The sequence below is a fragment of the Palaemon carinicauda genome, chromosome 20 (genome assembly GCF_036898095.1).
Source record: "Palaemon carinicauda isolate YSFRI2023 chromosome 20, ASM3689809v2, whole genome shotgun sequence".
In the NCBI taxonomy this organism is placed as follows: Eukaryota; Metazoa; Arthropoda; class Malacostraca; order Decapoda; family Palaemonidae; genus Palaemon; species Palaemon carinicauda.
The window spans coordinates 72,187,110-72,206,791 of NC_090744.1; positions in this window are offsets into that span (position 1 = coordinate 72,187,110).

Here is a 19,682-nt window from a genome sequence, read left to right on the forward strand (position 1 = left end):
CATGTTTCAAAGGGATCCATTGCTATCTGGGAACTGTCCAATTGCAGAGTATGCAAGGATCTTCTACATTCTGGATTCCACGCTACCATTGTTTCTCAGGATGAGAAAACATGGAGCCAGAAAACCATCAGAAGCTTGATGAGGGGATTCCAGAAGAGCTCTCAACAGGTTGCCCCCTATATTCCTTCATTGGAAATTAGGAATCTCCTGTTCCCCCGGGCTGATGTGACCATGGTATACGGTCAGCAGGTACCCACGGTACAATTCCCATCGGTATAAGTAGATCCTGCAGACCAGGAAGTCTTGGATGCAATTCAGCTCATGAATTTGGACATTGACAACATGTCAACAATCTCTTCCATTTCGTCGGATAAAGAAAGGCTCTTGCTGACAACGGAAGCCTCAGCGGACTCTATCGAAAGTCAGCAGGTTAGTACTGTACCAAGTACTACCTCATTGCCTACCCCTATTCTTGCATCTGCTACACCGGCCTTGTCTTCCACTCCTCTTCCAACTCTGACTATCGCTTTGTTCTGTGGACACTTAGAGTTCATGGCTTCCATGAAAGCATTCATGAAAAAACATTCATGCTGAACATGAGATCTCAAGTGTCCTTAGAGGCAAAGATTGAGGTGCTTCAACAGGCACCAAAGTCCAAGGCTCCACCAGTCTCAAGTCTCCCAGAATGTTCGGTGAAGACCCCCTGGCATTACAAAGAACATATGGTTCTGAGTGAGGGGTACCTTCATATTGGCAAAGGTCTAGGCTCTAAACCGGTTTTGGATTTAGGGTTTTACCCCTCTATTGAGAACTACCCTCGCTGCTAGGTGAGGTTGAATTCCAAAGTGTTGATTAGGGATGATACGATTCCCAAGGAGACAATCATCTTAGATCATGGTAAAGCTCAAACCTTGTTGGTTAAGGAGCTAAAGACAGCCGAATTTACCAATACTCGGCTTTCTGCTTTCGGCAGGAAGCATACTATGTTTATAGCTCCAAAAGACACTGTCTTTCCCTTTGCCTCGAAAAGTCTAGATGCAGTCAAGAAAGCAGTGGTGGAAGGTAGACCTCTACCAATACCAGAGGAGTGCAACTCGGTTTCTCTTGGTCTCCCATGTGACTCCAAAAGTGGGGAAGATGTCCATCATACCTTCACAGTTGGCAAACTGGTTAGGGATATAGGAGGTAAGCAGTTTAATGAGAAACTGTCCAAAATTCCAGAATACTGTATCTTCTGAAAGCGGATTCGGAGGCCAAAGAAAGACTGACAGCTTCTTTAATGCACCAGTCTTATCTAGAAATGCTAATTAGGAACTATTTGAAAACTGACCACTTTTCAGTTTTTGCCAAGGCTCAGCTACCTTCCATCATGATCTGCACGCATTCATTTTAGCCAGGAGAGCCTGCAGGAAGCACGTCCTAGCAGCTGCAACTATTAGGCATGAGCCTAAAAAGTTGATTGACTCCAACATCTGGGGGAAAGATCTATTTCCCCAGAAGGTGGTACAAGAACCTTATGTAGAAATGGGGTATGTCCTATAAAAGAAAATCTACCCCTGGAGAAGGACCTCAACCTAAAGGCAAGAAACCTAGGATACCCTTTAAAGACATGAAGACCTTTCCTGCCACTACTGCCACACTTGCCACTGTTCCCGAGATGGTGTACACGGTTCCCCAGCAGTATGTTACACAGTCCCCAGCCTTCGATCCCGTTTACAAACGGGCCACTACCACATTTCACCCCATTGGAGCTCAAGGGAGAAGTGCAAGAGGAAGGGGAAAATCTGGAAGAGGTGGCCAATCTCGGGGCCGAGAAAACAGAGGCAGAGCAAATAAAAGGGCAGGTCCTTCAAGTCAACAATGAGAAAACTCTATCACTGCAGGGATCAATGAAAATTTGACCTTTGGGCACACTGCATAGTCACAAAAGGACTAAGCTGGAAATGGAGAAAGAAACTGCCAAAGTTCAAGAGGTTTTTAAATCCACTGCACCATTCCTGAAAGAATATGTGCAGGATCTCCTCCAGAAGTGAGTTATCCATTGCACAAAATCCATGAACTTTCAAGGACGTTTATTTTGCGTGCCAAAGAGAGCTTTGAAAACTCCTCGGACTATTCTAGACGTGTCTCCACTAAACAAGTTCATTCAAAACGACAAGTTCCAGATGCTAACTATCTCACAAATACGCACCCTACTACCCCAGGGGGCCTACCAACAGTTATTGGTATCTTCCGATAGGTCGGCACTTCTCCCCCTACCTTGGTGTCAGACTGGCAAGAAAGGCCTACATATTCAAAGCTATGACCTTTGGGCTCAGCGTAACTCCAAGGATTTTCCCAAAACTAGTCGAGACCATTGTTCAGCAACTCAGGAACAAGGGTCCTCAACTCATAGTATACCTCGACAACTGGTTGGTGTGGGCTGCAACGAAGTCGGCATGTCTTCTAGCACCTCTGAAAGTTATGAAGTTTCTTCAATCCCTGGGCTTCCAGATCAACCTCGAGAAGTTCAGGTTAACTCTAGCTCAAAAATTCCAGTGGCTCGGACTGCAATGGGATTTGAAGTCATACATCCTTTCTCTGCCTCAGGACAAGAGGAAGGATATAGCAAGTTCAGTCAGGTGTCTGCTTCATTCAAAGACGATCACCAGACGTCATCAGGAAAGAGTCTTGGGTTCGCTACAATTTGCAGTGGTTACAAACCCTATCCTGAAAGCAAGATGACAACAGAGTGGAGAAGAAAGGCATCAAATGCTCAAAGAGATCATTACCACAAAACCTCGGTTCTACTGTACAAACAGCTCAAGCCGGGGTCAACTGCCAATACCATGTCAACACGCAGTCCCTTGAGGTTTCCTCCTCCATCAATGACAATTCACACGGATGCCTTGGAATGAGGTTGGCAGGTCATACCCCCACCAAGAAGATACAGGGTCAGTGGTCAGTTGCGTTTCAATAGTTCTATATCAACATTCTGGAAGCTATGTCAGTGCTTCTTTCTCGGAAGAGATTGAACCCGAAGAGGAACTCACACATCAGGTTAGTTCTCAACAGCAAGACTATAGTCCACTTCATCACACAGAAGAGGTTCAAGATCTCCACAGATCAATCACGTAATACTGGCCATTTTAACTTTGTTGAAAAGGAGGAATTAGGATCTCTCTGCAGCTCATTTAGAAGGGGTTCACAATGTGACAGCGGACACCCTATCAAGATTCAAGCCTCTGGAAACAGAATGGTCTCTGGACGAAAAATCATTCTGTTTCATTCTAGAGCAAGTCCCGTAACTGCAAAAAGATCTCTTTGTGACGAGCTTCAACTAGAAGCTTCCCTATTACAAAGCACCGAATTTAGATCTGGAAGCAGTGGGGATAGATGCGATGTCACTGAATTAGAATCAGTGGACTCACATTTATCTTTTCTACCGTTCAATCTTGTCATGAAGTTCCTGGACAAACTACGAACCTTCAAGGGGACAGTAGTATTAGTGGCCCCCAATTGGCCCAAGAGAAATTGTCCTAGAACTCAAACTTCGTCAGATCCCTGTGCCAACACCAGAGCTATCCCAGGATGTACAACAGAAGACTGTATTCTCTTCCTCTTGGATAACGAAAAACATTCAACTGCTAAAAGAAAATACGGAGTTTTAAAGGAAAGGATTGATTTTATCGAAGAATACAAGTCCTCTACTACAAAAAGACAAAATCTGTCCTCCTGGAAGAAGTTGGTGGAGTTTGTTAAGAAACATAAACCCACTTCAATTGCTATGAAATTCTTTTTATCATTATTCATCACATTACATGAACAGGGTCTGGCTTCTACAACTATTTCCTCATGTAAATCGGCCCTAACCAGATCTATCACTTATGCTTTCGACATAGAACTCAACAGTGAACTGTTCAATAAGATCCCAAATGCTCCCCCCAAAACCATCTCTTGGTCTTTGGATAAAATCTTGCACTTAGCCTCCTTTGACTGGCCAGACAGTACTTCATTGGACTTTCTCTCTGGTTACGGTCCACTTTCCCTTTGCCTACACATATATCGAATAGTCTGGCCTAGTCTTTATAAATTCTCATCTGTCCTCATACACCTGACAACGCTGGGATTACCAAACAATTCTTCTTCCCCCAAGGAGTTAACTACTGTACTGTAACTGTTCAGTGGCTACTTTCCTGTTGGGAAGGGTAGAAGAGAATCTTTAGCTATGGTAAGCAACTCTTCTAGAAGAAGAACACTCCAAAATCAAACCATTGTTCTCTAGTCTTGGGTAGTGCTATAGCCTCTGTACCATGGTCTTCCACTGCCTTGGGTTAGGGTTCTATTGCTGGAGGGTACACTCGGGCACACTATTCTATCTGATTTCTCTTCTTGTTTTGTTAAAGTTTTTATAGTTTTTATAGGAGATATTTATTTTAATGTTACCGTTCTTAGAATATTTTATTTTTCCTTGTTTCCTTTCCTCACTGCTTATAGCATCCTACTTTTCCAACTAGGGTTATAGCTTAGCAAGTGATAATAATAATAAAATAATAATAATAATAATAATAATAATAATAATAATAATAATAATAATGCTTCTTTGAGGGATCTTACTCAAAAATCGATCTTTTTATTAGCTATGGCTTCTGGTGCTAGAGTCAGCGAGATTGTGACACTATCAAGGGATGATTGCCACATTGATTTTCCTGAGTCGGGAGAAGTTAATTTATACCCGGATCCTGCATTCCTGGCTAAAAATGAATTCCCCACGAAACGTTGGGGGCCTTGGAAAATCGTCCCTCTAAAAGAAGATCCTCCTCTGTGCCCTATGGAATGCCTTAAAGCATATCTATCAAAGACTGTAGCTTTTAAAGGCGGTCAACTTTTTAAAGGGGAAACAACAGGATCTAATCTCTCTTTGAAACAACTGTGCTCCAAACTCACCTATTTTATCAGAAGGGCTGACCGGCATAGTATGCCAAGGAAAGTTGCCTTTTACCTAAACTCTTCCAGTAAATGTCCTTCGAAGGTCTACAAGCTTATCCTAGATGCAAATCTTCAAGAGTGTTTTTCAAACAATACTTGCGACAATTGGAGAAGATTAACCACTTTTTTGTGGCTGCTGGTAGTGGAAACCAGCTTCTTAGTGTTGTGTATGGACTCTTATGGACTGTATGATATTACAGCGTACATAGTACGGGTTGAATGTCCTTCTAGTTGCATTGTGTAATAAATTGTTATATTGAAGATCAAAAGGTGACCTTACTTTTACCATAACGATTGGTATTTCTATACCAGTCAATACTATGTTATTGGGGTAAACAATTCTTGTTTTTTAAGCACTAAATGTAAATACTGCTGTATCAATTCTGTTACATTTGCTTACTTATAGAGATAATAAAAGAATATACGTCTTTTTGCATTTCTTTTGTAATGGACCTAATGTTTCTAGATAGAAATTAGTGTACCCCATTTATTTACACCCCCCCCCTCCCGCCTATTACAAACTAATTTAAGTCTGTATATGTTCCTACTGATGATATACATGTTACCTTCATCACAGCGTGTGGGGCTGCGATGATAACTTTCTAGTTCTGATATGGGTTACAAAAACTTTATAGTCCACTCATTGGGTTGGATTGTTGTACCAAATAATTATATTTGGAAGAGTAAAATAAACAATCATTAGATTTACTAATTATAGAACAAATTTAAATCTTTTACAATTAGTGAGGTTGGAACAAAAAACGGATTTTGAGCGAAGCGAAAAATCTATTTTTGGGTGAGATAGCCATGTCGTCCTGATGGAAGTTCCTTTAGGGTAGCTTCCTAGGGTATATTTGACTACGGTGATATTCCCAGAGAATTTACCTTAAGGTATCCAGAATTCTAACTCCTGGAGCGAATATCCCTAAATAAACTTAACATGGGATATCGCATAATATCAGAGGACGTATTCTTGACACGCCACATAGCAATCTACACCCCGAATAGAATTAACACTTTGAGGAGTCAAAGTGGCAAGAAAACAAAAAACGAGAATGAAAGGAGAGCCATTAATAAGGTACCTCTCCTATCCCGCTTCGAGTGTGTATACAATGCCGCCGACGGCGCCATCTTCATTCCTTGTAGCGATACACGAGGTGCTACAGATACTGCATTATAGGGAGGGGTCCTATAGCCCTTTTTATTAAAAAGGAAGGGCGGGTCCATCAGGATGACATGGCTATCTCACCCAAAAATAGATTTTTCGCTTCGCTCAAAATCTGTTTTTTGGGCTCAGGCTATGTTGTCCTGATGGAGGTATACCAGAGCATTACTGTATCTGTGGATTCTCAAATCGTGCCGTACTCTCCAGAAAGTATTTCCTGGTCAGCATAGACCTAGAGACCTATGATGTTACCGTCATACATCATTTCATCTAAGCATAAACCATGTTAGTGCTTCCTGCCCCCTATAGGGAAGAGTCATACTAGACTCTGGAAAAAGTCTCGAGGAGTACATATACCTATGGATGACTAACAGACAAGCCATTATAGCAGTCTCACCCTCTATGTTATAAAGCAAAGTTTGTATAAGAACCACCAATGTCAGTATGAAATACCGACAAGTCCCCCGGTGTGCCCGTTCTTATCACTGGATTGAACAAAGGTTTATATCCGTATAGGAATAAATTTTGCATATCCACCACCATCCCTATAGGGTATGAAGTCTTTCCTACTTGGGGAAAGCATAAACCAATGAATGTTTGCTTGTAGCAAGGAACAATCTTTTAGGACTATTCATGGTAAAATTATCCATAGTTTTAAAGTAATGCTAAACCATTTTCTAGTAAAATGACATAGGCGAATAAGACACAAGGTTCACAAAGAACTAGTTTATTGACAATCAATAAAAATATATAGTTTAATCGACTATTATAAAATTATAAGATGTGGATGAACCAATAAATAAGCATAAGGATCACAGTAAACAGAAAATATTGTTTCATCTGAAAGAAAAAAACATATATGCGCCACTTTTAATATCGAAAATTAATATTATTATCATAGTCTGTCTTACTACTCAATCACACTAGCGTCAGAAACGCTTGGCACACGTGTCTGCACTTATGCTTGGTTCACCTTTGTTTATGGAACAGTTAACAAGGACACCTTAGTGGCCTAACGCTTAGTCTGTAGAAACAGTCCGTGACTACACACCCACCCTTGAATTAATCATCCCAATTAATTTCACTGTTCCTCGCAGAATTAAACAGCAGTTTTAACGACACTACCTACTGCCACCACAAACCTCTTCAGTTGCTCCACTTGCTTCGCATAGTGTTTAAAGAATACTCTGGATGACTTTCAGCCAGTGTATGAGCGAAGATGTTCGAAATCCATATTATTAAAGAAATTTATGGAAGAGGCAACTTTTCTCGGATCATGACCTGCGGGTGTACTATCTGGATCCGCTCTGCGAATAAAATAGGTGATTTTCGCCCTTAGTTGCTTCAGAGATAAATTTGAGCCTGATGTTTGTCCCCTAAACAGCTGACCTCCCATAAAGTCTGAAGTTCTACGAAGATAGACCTTTAGGCACTCCACTGGACATAGAGATGCATCTTCTTTCAGAGGGCAGATTCTCCAGGGACCCCACCTATTGGTGGGTAGCTCGTTCTTGGCAAGAAACATTGGGTCCGGAAAAAGGTTTAGTTCTCCCCCATCTAAGAACTGAACATGACCTTCCTCTCTCGAGAGGGCTACTATTTCACTAACTCTAGCCCCCGAAGCGAGTGCAAACAGAAATATAACTTTTTGGGTCAAATCCTTTAAAGCACACTCCTCATTATTCATCATTGAAGCAAAATGAAGAACCTTATCCAAAGACCCTGAAATGGGTTTCGGAGGTGCTGATGGTCTGAGCCTAGCATAGGCCTTCGGAATTTTGTTAAAAATGTCATTAGAGAGGTCGACCTGGAAGACATAGAATAGGTCTTGTCAAGGCGGACTAACACGTTGATATTGTGTTGGCTGCTAAACCTTGACCATGGAGGTGGATGAAGAATGATAAGCAGAAGTCTGTCGAGATCTTTTGTGGATTCTTCACCTTGACAAAGGACACCCACTTCCTCCATGATGACTCATATTGTCTTCTGGTAAATTTGGACTTATATTCCTCTAAAAAGTCTATACTGTCTCTTGATATCCCGAATCTTTTTCTCACCGCTAGAGAGAGAAAATCATGAGCTGCAGGTTCTGGGTTTTTTGTGATGAAGCGCAGACAGTCGACTTCTTAACTCGCTGAGTCAAAACTGGATACGCTAGCGGTAGAAACTTCAGCTGTAGTTCTAATGCCAGAGGGAACCAAACGCTGTTCGGCCACATGTGAACCACTATTGCTGCTTTCCCCTTGAAAGATCTCAGTTTGTTGAGGACCCTCAGTAGAAGATTGTGCAGAGGGAACAGGTAAATCCTGGACCATCTGTTCCTGTCGAGGGACATAGCGTCCACTGCTTCCGCTAAAGGATCCTCGTACGGGGACACGTAAAGATGTAACTTCTTGTTGTCCTTTGTCGCAAAGAGGTCTATCTGCAGTTCCGGGATTTAACTCAAGATGAAAGAGAATGATCCTGCGTCCAGGGACCATTCTGACTCTATCGGCGTGAGCCTGGATAGAGCGTCCGCCGTCACATTGCCGACTCCTTGAAGGTGAACTGCTGACAAGTGCCATCCCTTCTTTTCCGGTAGCCGGAAGATGGCCAACATCACTTGGTTGATTTGAGGTGACCTCGATCCTTGTCGATTCAGGCATCTCACTATCACCTCGCTGTCTAGTACCAATCTTATGTGGATCGAGTGGCGAGGAGAAACTTTCTTCAATGTAAGAAGTACTGCCATGGCTTCCAGAAAGTTTATGTGAAACTTCTTGAATAGGTTGGACCAAGTTCCTTGGAATTTCTTCTGGTGAGAATGACCTCCCCATCCTTCTTTCGAAGTGTCTGTATGAATAGTCATTGAGGGGGGAGGTGGCTGAAGAAGTACCGATTTCTTCAGTTGCTTGGCTTTGGACCACGGCTTGAGAATCGTTCGCAGACAAGTCGGTATTGGTCTTATTAGATCTCTTCGCGCGTTTGATGCATATTTTCTCCAAACTCCGGTTGCATCCTTTAGCTGTGCTCTTAGCACTGGGTCTGTTACTGAGGTAAACTGAAGAGAGCCCAGCACTCTTTCCTGTTCGCGTCTTGATATCCTTTTGGATTCTAGTAGTCTCTTGACAGAACCTGCTATTTCTTTCCTCTTCTTTACAGGGATGGAAAGTTGGTGTGACAGTAAGTCCCAGTGGATTCCCAACCACTGAAACTTTTGAGATGGAGAAAGTCGAGACTTTTTTCTGTTGATCTTGAATCCTAGATGTTCCAGGAACTGGATCACCTGTTGGGAAACTTGCATGCATTCTGTCCTATATGCTACCCACACCAGCCAGTCGTCCAAGTAGGCCACTACTTGGATTCCCTTTAGGCCTAATTGTTGGAGAGCTGCGTTCGCAAGCTTCGTGAAAATTCTTGGGGCTCTGTTTAGCCCGAATGGTATGGCTCTGAAGGCATAGAGTCTTCGTTGTAGCTTGAACCTTAGGTAGGAGGAGAGGTGACGACTGATTGGAATATGCCAATAAGCGTCTGATAAGTCTATAGAAATGGTAAATGCCCGTTTGGGTAGTAAGGTCCTTATGTGTTGAAGTGTCAACATCCTGAACTTGTAGTTTACTATGAACTTGTTGAGTGGCGACAAGTACAGAATGACTCTGAGTTTTTCTGAGTCCTTCTTTGGAACACAAAACAGCCTTCCTTGGAACTTGATGGACTTTACCCTTCGAATTACTCTTTTCTCCAAGAGTTCTTGAATATATTCTTCCAGAACAGGGGTAGAGTGTTGGAAGAATTGTGGGAACGGAGGTGGAGTACTGTACCAGCTCCAACCCAGTCCATTCTTGATTAGGCTGTGGGGCCAGGGGTCGAAGGTCCAACGATCCCGAAAAAGATGAAGTCTCCCTCCCACCGGAAGCGTTTCACTTCTGCTGTTGTTGACCTGAGGCCTTGCCTCCTTGACCTCGTCCTCCCCTGAACCCCCTTCCTCTTGAAGGGCGTCTAGATGAACCTCTGGCTGTTCCTCTAGCTCTTGGGCGAAAGGTAGTTGTCTGCCTTTCGAATGCTGGGTTAAATGCCGGTGACTGAGTTGTCACGGCTTGAGGTACCAACTGGTACGTGGTTGGGGTTTGTGCCACCATCTGAGGCACTGCAGTCATGGGAAGTTGTTGCTGTTGCTGCCTATAAGGTTTGGCTGGCCGAGAGGATGGCCTAGGTTTCTTAGTCTTCCTTTTAGGATGGGGACCTTCCTTTTAAGAGTTAGGCTCCACTTCTGGAGAAGGTTTCTATTCTCTGTGGCGGCCTTATCCACTACCTCTTTGACCACTTCGCTAGGGAAGAGGTCTTTACCCCATATGCAAGAGGAGATCAGTTTCCTCGGTTCGTGCCTCACTGCAGCTGAGGCGAACACGAACTCTCTACAAGCTCTCCTAGCTTTGATGAAATTGTAGAGGTCCTTTGTTACTGTAGCCAGATGGGTTTTGGCCACTACCATAGACATATCTTGGACTTTGGGGTCACTTGCCATCGTTTCCAGAGTCGTTTGTAATGGCATCGATGCAGCAAGTCTCTCTTTTGTCTCTTGCTCCCTGCGCAAGAGTATATCTGACAGCTTTGGAAGGTCTTCACCGAACTGACGTCCGGCAATATCGGCTTCCAACTTCCCGACTGAGAAAGTAAGATGGACGTTCTTCCAGTCTTTCTGGTCCATGGGTAAGGTCAGGGACAGAGGTTTACATTCCTCCAAGGAGGGACATGGTTTCCCGGCCTCAACCGCTTTCAAGGCAGCTTTAAATCCCTTCTCCATAAAGGGAAAGGCTCTGGTAGGAGAAGCCACAAAGGAAGGATGCTTCTTACTCAAAGCATTTACCTTTGAGTTTGTGAAGCCCCTCTCTTTCATTGAGCTCGATAGTAAAGCCTGTGCTTTACTATGGTAAAAAACTATGACCTCCTTCGGCTCCATCTCTTCCTTTGAGGCTGGCTCCTTCCTAAGACGGACATAGCTGTCCGGGTAAGACTCCTTGTTGGGCCAGAATTCCACTTCTTCAAAGGGAATTGAAACCAACTTCTCCGATATGACAATGTTCCTAGTTGTCATAGGCATGTGCTCGGCATACCTCCAAGGATTAGCATCTGAGCACAAAGGAAGATCCTTCACGTTGAGCTTCTTCTGAAGCCCACGTGATGCTGCAAATCTCCGCATCTCCAACTTCATTGCAGCTTCCTTTTCATCATTCTTCTTCTGCATCTGTTGAATCGTTTCAACGATGGAAGAGGGAGTCCATCCCAGATCATCTGGGATAGCAGACGATGTTGAGGGAACAGGTTGAGGGGCCTGAACCAATGTAACCGACCCCTCGTCGATTTCTTCCTCCTCAGTATCCGGAGCCTGGGTCAGCTCCTCTTCTTGGTCTTCTGCCAGAAGGTCCTTTTCAGTGTACTCAGACACCTCAGACATCCTATCGTCCAGTTGGATGTCTTGTAGGGCGTCCAAGACTTCAGAATCAACCGGAATCTGACCTAATGGTATCTCTGCATGAGGCTGAGGAATCACTGCATCCGCTGATGCCTTAGGAAAAAGATAAGCCCTCATCTTCTCGCTTGGAAGATAGGGGCCAGAAGTATTCTTCTGGAAGCCCCTCGCCCAGGTTCGAAGCTTTTCCCTAGCTGCGTCCCTTGACTCCACCGACTTAGGGGCGTCAAATGCCTCAGTAATCACGTTAGTGCAAATCGTACATACCTGAGGGTCCCAATACCGGAGATCACCTTTGGAGACTGCGCATGGTGCGTGCCTCCTGCACAACTCATGTCCACAGAAGTTTTTGCTGTGGACGTTGCAGAACATGCTCCCGCACTTCGGATGGTCCTCCTGTAAAGAGAAGAAATTCCATGAGTATCAAGTGAAAAACATATCACTGGATAACTAATGTTACTATATATATAGCTTAAAATAACTAAGCTAGAAAGGAAAGAAGGAAAGACACACACTTGTATTTCCTGTCCAGCCAATTACTGTAACCTTCCAGATAATAAAATTTTGGTTAAATCTTATTCTAGAATAACCTTCAAGATATTTCCAGAGGAAGATATAGGTGTAGCTCACACCATTATAAAGAATTTTAATATACTGGATAATTAATAGAGAAAGAACTCACTTTCTTCATCTGTACGGTCTCAACAAAAGGATGTACAAGTATGTTGGAAGAACTTAGTGTTACATTATATTTTATACTATAGTTTTCTCCATGCAGTATATACTATACTGTAAAAATACTGGCTACTGTACAGTATACAATATAAACACCTGCTGGCTGGCACGTACCTTAATATAGTTCCAAGGTATACTACCTTTAGACTACTGGGCGGAAGATTGCTGGTTCAGTTGTGTGTGCCGGTCGGCAGTCTCTGCCGGCCGGCAACTATAAACACTAGCACCCGGCTGCCGGCCGCTAATCGTAGCAGCCGGCAGATCTTATGGTGTGCTTCTGTTGCCGGCCAGCAATGGTAGGCTACCTATGCCGGCCGGTAGTAAAAAGAACCAGAGAACTTCCACCTGCCCGGCTGCCGGCCACTTAAGCCGACAGCCGGGCTAGGGGTACATACACTAAAAGGAAAACAGAATGGATGTACAGTAAGGATATAAGATGGCACTGCCTTACAGCCCTCCATCCAGAAAGAGTGAACATAAGGAAGGGGAGAATGTAAAATTCAGGCTTCCTTCTATCCATTGCCTGCCGGGCTCTACTGACAGACATGAATGTAAGACCAAGGGAGGTCTGGGGAACACTTTACAGAAGTTAGGCCTCTGCCGGCCGGCATAATCTTGCCGGCCGGCACAATCTTGCCGGCCGGCAAAGGACTGAGCCAATTCCACATCTTAACCTACACTAGGTACAAATGTAGAACGATGGCCAAGAGATGTAATAGCTAGGCCATTACTAAGGATAGGGGGGAAAGGGAGAAGAGGGTCCTACAAACTCTGCTGTAGTATGAGATCATCCGACGGCCAAGAAAGCTCATCCTAGCCTAGGGATTATCATGGGAGGGAGGTCAGCAATACTTGCCACCTCACTCAATACTAAAACAAAGTTTGATGTTGTTATTCACAAGGAAAAGAAGAATCTTATCCTTCAATCCGAGAACAACAACACTGGACTAGTCTGCTAGATCACTAGAAGAAGGAATCATCTCGTACAGAAACCTTCAGATGTGGTCTAGGGAGGCTATGCCTCCTATGTCTGCTCCTAACTTAGCAAAGGAATCTCATTCTCTATGCTAGAAAGAAACAGACCCCAGACTAAATACTCTGATGTTCTGCCCACCCCTGAAGCCAGATTCTCTGGTTACAGGAATAGAACAGAAACACCCTAATATAGTTATATCTAAATGTTTATTCAGATAAACCATTAGGGTTAAGCCTTAGGCTTAATACAGAGGGAAAAGGGATTGCACTTAATCTCCAAGGAGAAAAGAGCAACCGGGGAGTGTGTGAAAGTATACTAAAGCTCCATAGGCTACTAGCCTAGGCGCAGAGAGAATCGATTACCTAAATCACCAAAACTCTCTCGTATACAATCTTGGAAGAAAATATCAACAATATCTTATATGTATAAAACAGCCTATAGCTTCATTAAATTTTAAAACACTCGGAAATCTGTATATTATGCATGAAAGTACTAGGGCCAAACGCTTAGGCTACAAAGCCTAGCGTAGGATTAGAATCGATTACCTCAATCGCCAAAACTGAAATACTAACGGCATCATATAAAGAATTCCTATTGTAAAGCTAAATAGCTGGAATTATTAACCCTGGATAGGTACGGTCCTCGGACACCCCTTTAAGGGTATACTCGGACGCGAACGACCCCGACGCCAAAAAAAATTCTTGAAAAATCAGTTTTTGCAGTAACCTCCTTTTTTCTTTTGCCAAAAAAAACTTCAATGAATGCTTAAAACAACTGTATAGATAAATACTACTCATCTGCAGAAAAACTATTTATTATAAATATTTTAAAAAATTAAGTAGAAAAAAAAAAAGACCTGACATAAAAATTCATAAAAAAAAAGTTTATACATATATACACAAATCCTTTTAGGAATTGATTCTTGAATGTTTAGGACACATCTTGATGTATTTTGGATGAAGTCAGACCCATGGAGGTGAAGATCTGAAATGAGAAAAAAAGGGTAACTTTTTTTGGCCAAAAAAATTTGTCCAAATTTCATGAATTTTTTTGGGTACCCAAATGAAATAGGAAGTGGCTAATTTTTTTAGGGAATAAACATATGTTATCCTAAAATAGAAATATGTAAAAAAATCTTCATTATTTTGTAAATTACATTTATATCAGGGGCCATATCTAAAGGTAATTTTTTGAGTACTTAGAAATTCCGTAAAAAAATACATATATTTAATATATAATATGATATTTATGCAGGTAAAAATATACCAAAATATCACAAATTCTATAGGGAACAAGAATATATATAGATAGGGCAGCTTACGCTTCGGATATGTCCACAAAATGGCCGCCAACCACACTGACTCAGACTCCCTAATCTGCCACTTGAAATGTAGGAAGGGTATGTCAATTTCAAGGTGTTATTTACTAATCTAATTATTATTGGATATGCATAAAAATTGTATGGTGGGTTGCTGGATAATTGTCGATTATTTTACGACTATAAAATTAAAATTCTGACCCAAAAAAATTTTTTTGAGGGGAAATAAAATCGAAAAAAAAAATGTAAAACAATATAATATTTTAGCTAAAAAAATTTGATGATATTCAATCAAAAAAAAAGTAAACAAAATTTTCCGACAAATAAACATCTAGAGGAATCATTACTCTGTGATAGTTCCTTAGTACGTAGTAATTTTGAAAGAATTGGGAAAAAACGAAAAAATGGCAATCACCGGAAAATCGAACACATACCTATATATACGCCATATCTGGCTAAAAAAAAGATAGGCATGGGTAGCCAGATCATCTAGAAACACTTTCCAACACTATAAAAATATAAGTTTTGCGACACTACTTGCCAATTCCTTACGGTAACATGACTAAGCAAAAAAATGCAAAACAAATAAAAAGGGGCACTCGAGGAAAAATGGCTAACATTCTAATATACGGCATTTCAGAAAAAAAAAATTCAGCCACGTGCTAGGCAAACCATCAAGGCACATTTTCCGACAAATAAACATCTAAATGAATAATTACTCTGTGATAGTTCCTTAGTACGTAGTAATTTTGAAAGAAATGGGAAAAAACGAAAAAATGGCAATCAGAGGAAAATCGAACACATACCTATATATACGCCATATCTGGCTAAAAAAAGAAGATAGGCATGGGTAGCCAGATCATCTAGAAACACTTTCCAACACTATAAAATTATAAGTTTTGCGACACTACTTGCCAATTCCTTACGGTAACATGACTAAGCAAAAAAATGCAAAACAAATAAAATGGGGCACTCGTGGAAAAATGGCCATTCTAATATACGGCATTTCAGAAAAAAAAATTTCAGCCACGTGCTAGGCAAACCATCAAGGCATATTTTCCGACAAATAAACATATAAATGAAATATTACTCTGTGATAGTTCCTTAGTACGTAGTAATTTTGAAAGAAATGGGAAAAAACGAAAAAATGGCAATCACAGGAAAATCGAACACATACTTATATATACGCCATATCTGGCTAAAAAAAAAATAGGCATGGGTAGCCAGATCATCTAGAAACACTTTCCAACACTATAAAAATATAAGTTTTGCGACACTACTTGCCAATTCCTTACGGTAACATGACTAAGCAAAAAAATGCAAAACAAATAATAAGGGGCACTCGCGGAAAAATGCCCAACATTCTAATATACGGCATCTCAGATAAAAAAAAAGACATGCACGTGTTAGCCCAACCATCAAGGCACACTTTCTAACACATAAACATGAAAAAAAAATCAATAATATACGGCAATTCCTTACTACGTAGTAAATTTTTACAAATATTGAAAAAAAACAGAAATTGGCAACCGCAGTTAAATACCCAATATACCAATAACTACGTCGTATCTGACAAAAACAAAATCATGCATGGGTAGCCAGATCATCTAGACACACTTTCCAACACTAAACAAGCAAAAGTTTTACGACACTATTTCGCAATATCTTACGGAAAAATGACTTGGCAAAAAAATGAAAAAGGGACACTCGCGGTAAAATGCCCGACATTCTAATATACGACATCTCAGATAAAAAAAAAGACATGCACGTGTTAGCCCAACCATCAAGGCACACTTTCTAACACATAAACATGAAAAAAAAATGAATAATATACGGCAATTCCTTACTACGTAGTAATTTTTACAAATATTGAAAAAAAAACAGAAATTGGTAACCGCAGTTAAATACCCAATATACCAATAACTACGTCGATTCTGACAAAAACAAAGTCATGCATGGGTAGCCAGATCATCTAGACACACTTTCCAACACTAAACAAGCAAAAGTTTTACGACACTATTTGGCAATATCTTACGGAAAAATGACTTGGCAAAAAAATGAAAAAAAATGAAAAAGGGGCACTCGCGGTAAAATGGTCCTCGTGGTGATGAACGACATTTTAACTAAAAAAAAAAACATGCACATGGTAGCCAAACAATCCACCAAGACTTTCCACAACTGATAACCTATACAAGTTGCACCATTCTACGACAATTTCATAATACGTAATAACTTTGATAATTATGCAAACTACCCTAGAAGGGTAAACTCGGACGCGAACGACCCCGACGCATCTCAGAAATCGGGGAAGGAGTACAGCTACAGCAATGCACATCTGGACACTACTAGAGCGTGTAGGGGAGACACCTCCTGCAGGTCGATCACCCACAAATTCAGTCACGGGGGTGAGTCACGTGAGAAAAACCTGTTTTTTTTTGACGCTCGGGGTCGCAAACGACCCACCGTACCTATCCAGGGTTAAAGCATAAGGACCGGGAACATCGCTCTGGCTAACTAAATGACTCATGCATGGCGAGCGACAGCGTCCAGGATGCCTCTGGTAGGCAACAGCTCTTGTAAACGTTAATATCGCTTTCGATTTATTTCAAAAGACCAAGAGCTTACATTTATACATAATAAAGATAATACTCAACTTTCTAGAGGCAGAAGAGGCTGGAGAAAGCATCATAAAGTTGAAATATTCCAAGATTCACGAGAAAACACAGGGATAAACACCGAGTTGTTGAGCTACGGAAAAAGGAATGAAGATGGCGCCGTCGGCGGCATTGTATACACACTCGAAGCGGGATAGGAGAGGTACCTTATTAACGGCTCTCCTTTCATTCTCGTTTTTCGTTTTCTTGCCACTTTGACTCCTCGAAGTGTTAATTCTATTCGGGGTGAAGATTGCTATGTGGCGTGTCAAGAATATGTCCTCTGATATTATGCAATATCCCATGTTAAGTTTATTTAGGGATATTCGCTCCAGGAGTTAGAATTCTGGATACCTTAAGGTAAATTCTCTGGGAATATCACCGTAGTCAAATATACCCTAGGAAGCTACCCTAAAGGAACTTCCATCAGGACGACATGGCCTGAGCCCAAAAAAGCAATTACATGGTTAAATTCTCATAAGCCACAGCTGAGAATATTTTAATTCTCTGGTACATTTGCATCAGGACGACATGACTTGAGCCCAAAAAGGGAATTTTGACGAAGGAAAATAAATTTTTTTTGGGTGAGATAGCTATGTTGTCCTGATGGACCTGCCAGTTGTGGAAAAATACAAATTATTTCTAGATTCATTACTGTACTTATTCAATCTTCATTGTTTTTGTTAGATGTATACTGAATTTGTATTTTTTATACTGTTTAATTTGTCTTATCATCAGTCCCTTGCTCAAATTTTTTCCTTTTTAATACAGAGTGATGATGCCCTGCACGCAGCGGGGAATGTATAGTAAAATTTATCTTGTCATGCTTGGAAATTGTGACACTAGCCTGGTTTCTTGGTGTTGGTCGTATAGTGATATTTTCCTTACCCGAGGTCCCCAGAAAAAACAAAGACAGAAGGGTGTGTTGACCCAGGACACTGCATATACAGTAATTGGACCTTTCAGTGAAAAAGTCATTTGAAGGCATGTGTAATAAAAGACAGTAACCTATGTGTGTCTGATACTGTAGTTCTCTTGTACAACGGCCTTCTATTTAGTGTGGTGTGCGGTACGCTAGAATATGGCAACAGGCCCTTGGAGGCAAAAAGTCATTGTTTACAGTTAGCCTATTAATGACAAGGCTTAGCTTGTACCATGGTGCAAATTAGTGGGGAAAGGATATGACGGTGCTTGTCAACTGAAGACGACACCGTGGAGCCGTCAATTGAACAGGAGCAAGATGTTGGAACATCAGCCAAAAAAAAAAAAAAAAAAGGACAAAGAGAATAAACAAGTACAGGATAAAAAAAGCCTACAGAGAACATGCAAATAATTCCTTGAATGAGGTGTTGGTGAAATGAACATTAATGATTTTTCAAGTCAAATGATGCTCATTGTTCTTTGGCCCACAGCCCCGTTAAAATTTGTATACAGATCCATCTATATGGTATAATATATTATATGTTGTTTTTGTATATGGAACTCATATGAGTGTCCTGCAAGTGAATATTTCTTTTTCTTTTTCGGCTTATCAAATCTTCTTTTTATCTTCTTATTGTGAGGCTTGAGTGTAAAGGGAGACTAATTCTTTTTCAATATAAATTATTAAAATTTGACAAAAATTTTATTGTTAACCGAATTATTTGTCTTATTTTTTTATTCTTTCATTTTTAGTCTAGTTATTACTGGTTAACGTTCATTTAATGTTGAAGACCTGGATTTAATCTTAAATGTATCCATTTTTTTCTCTTTCTCAAAATAAACATTTTTCATGTTTTTTGTAAACAGCTTTTCTTTCCACTACACCAATTATATTTTATTTTTTGTATCAACTGATATGTTTATAAAATCTGACCTGAGATTCAAGCTATTCATAATGTCTTCTGATTTTTCCAGAATCAAATCAATGGTCATGCTATGTGTTTATTCAGCAAGCTCAATACAAGAGAAGACAAGAGTGAAGTAAGGTTCTAGCTGGGTCCCCTTGCCCAGTATAAAATCAAGGGGTGGTGCCCAGTGCCCAGTTCAGCCTTGACTATTTACTTTTTGCCCAGATTGGAGTGTGGTCGGCATTTAGACAATAGGCAGTTTGCTTGCTGCATCTGGCCACAGTCCACAAATCACTACACCGTTACTTTTCACCCCGTACCAAATCTCAATGTAAGGCCATGTTGCTTTTGATGGCTGCTGCTGAAATGGCAAACCATCGTATGTGTTACAGTAACACATTGATATAGGAGTTCTAATGGGTCTCCCATGTATCCAATCCTATCCCATATCCTTCTAGACAATGTTAACTCTATTCGGGGAAGGATAGCCGAGGCTTTTTCAAACACTTCCCTGTTATATACACGATATCTTTTTGGATATTCACTTCGGGGATAGTAACCCTGTCATACCTCTACAGGTAAAATTCT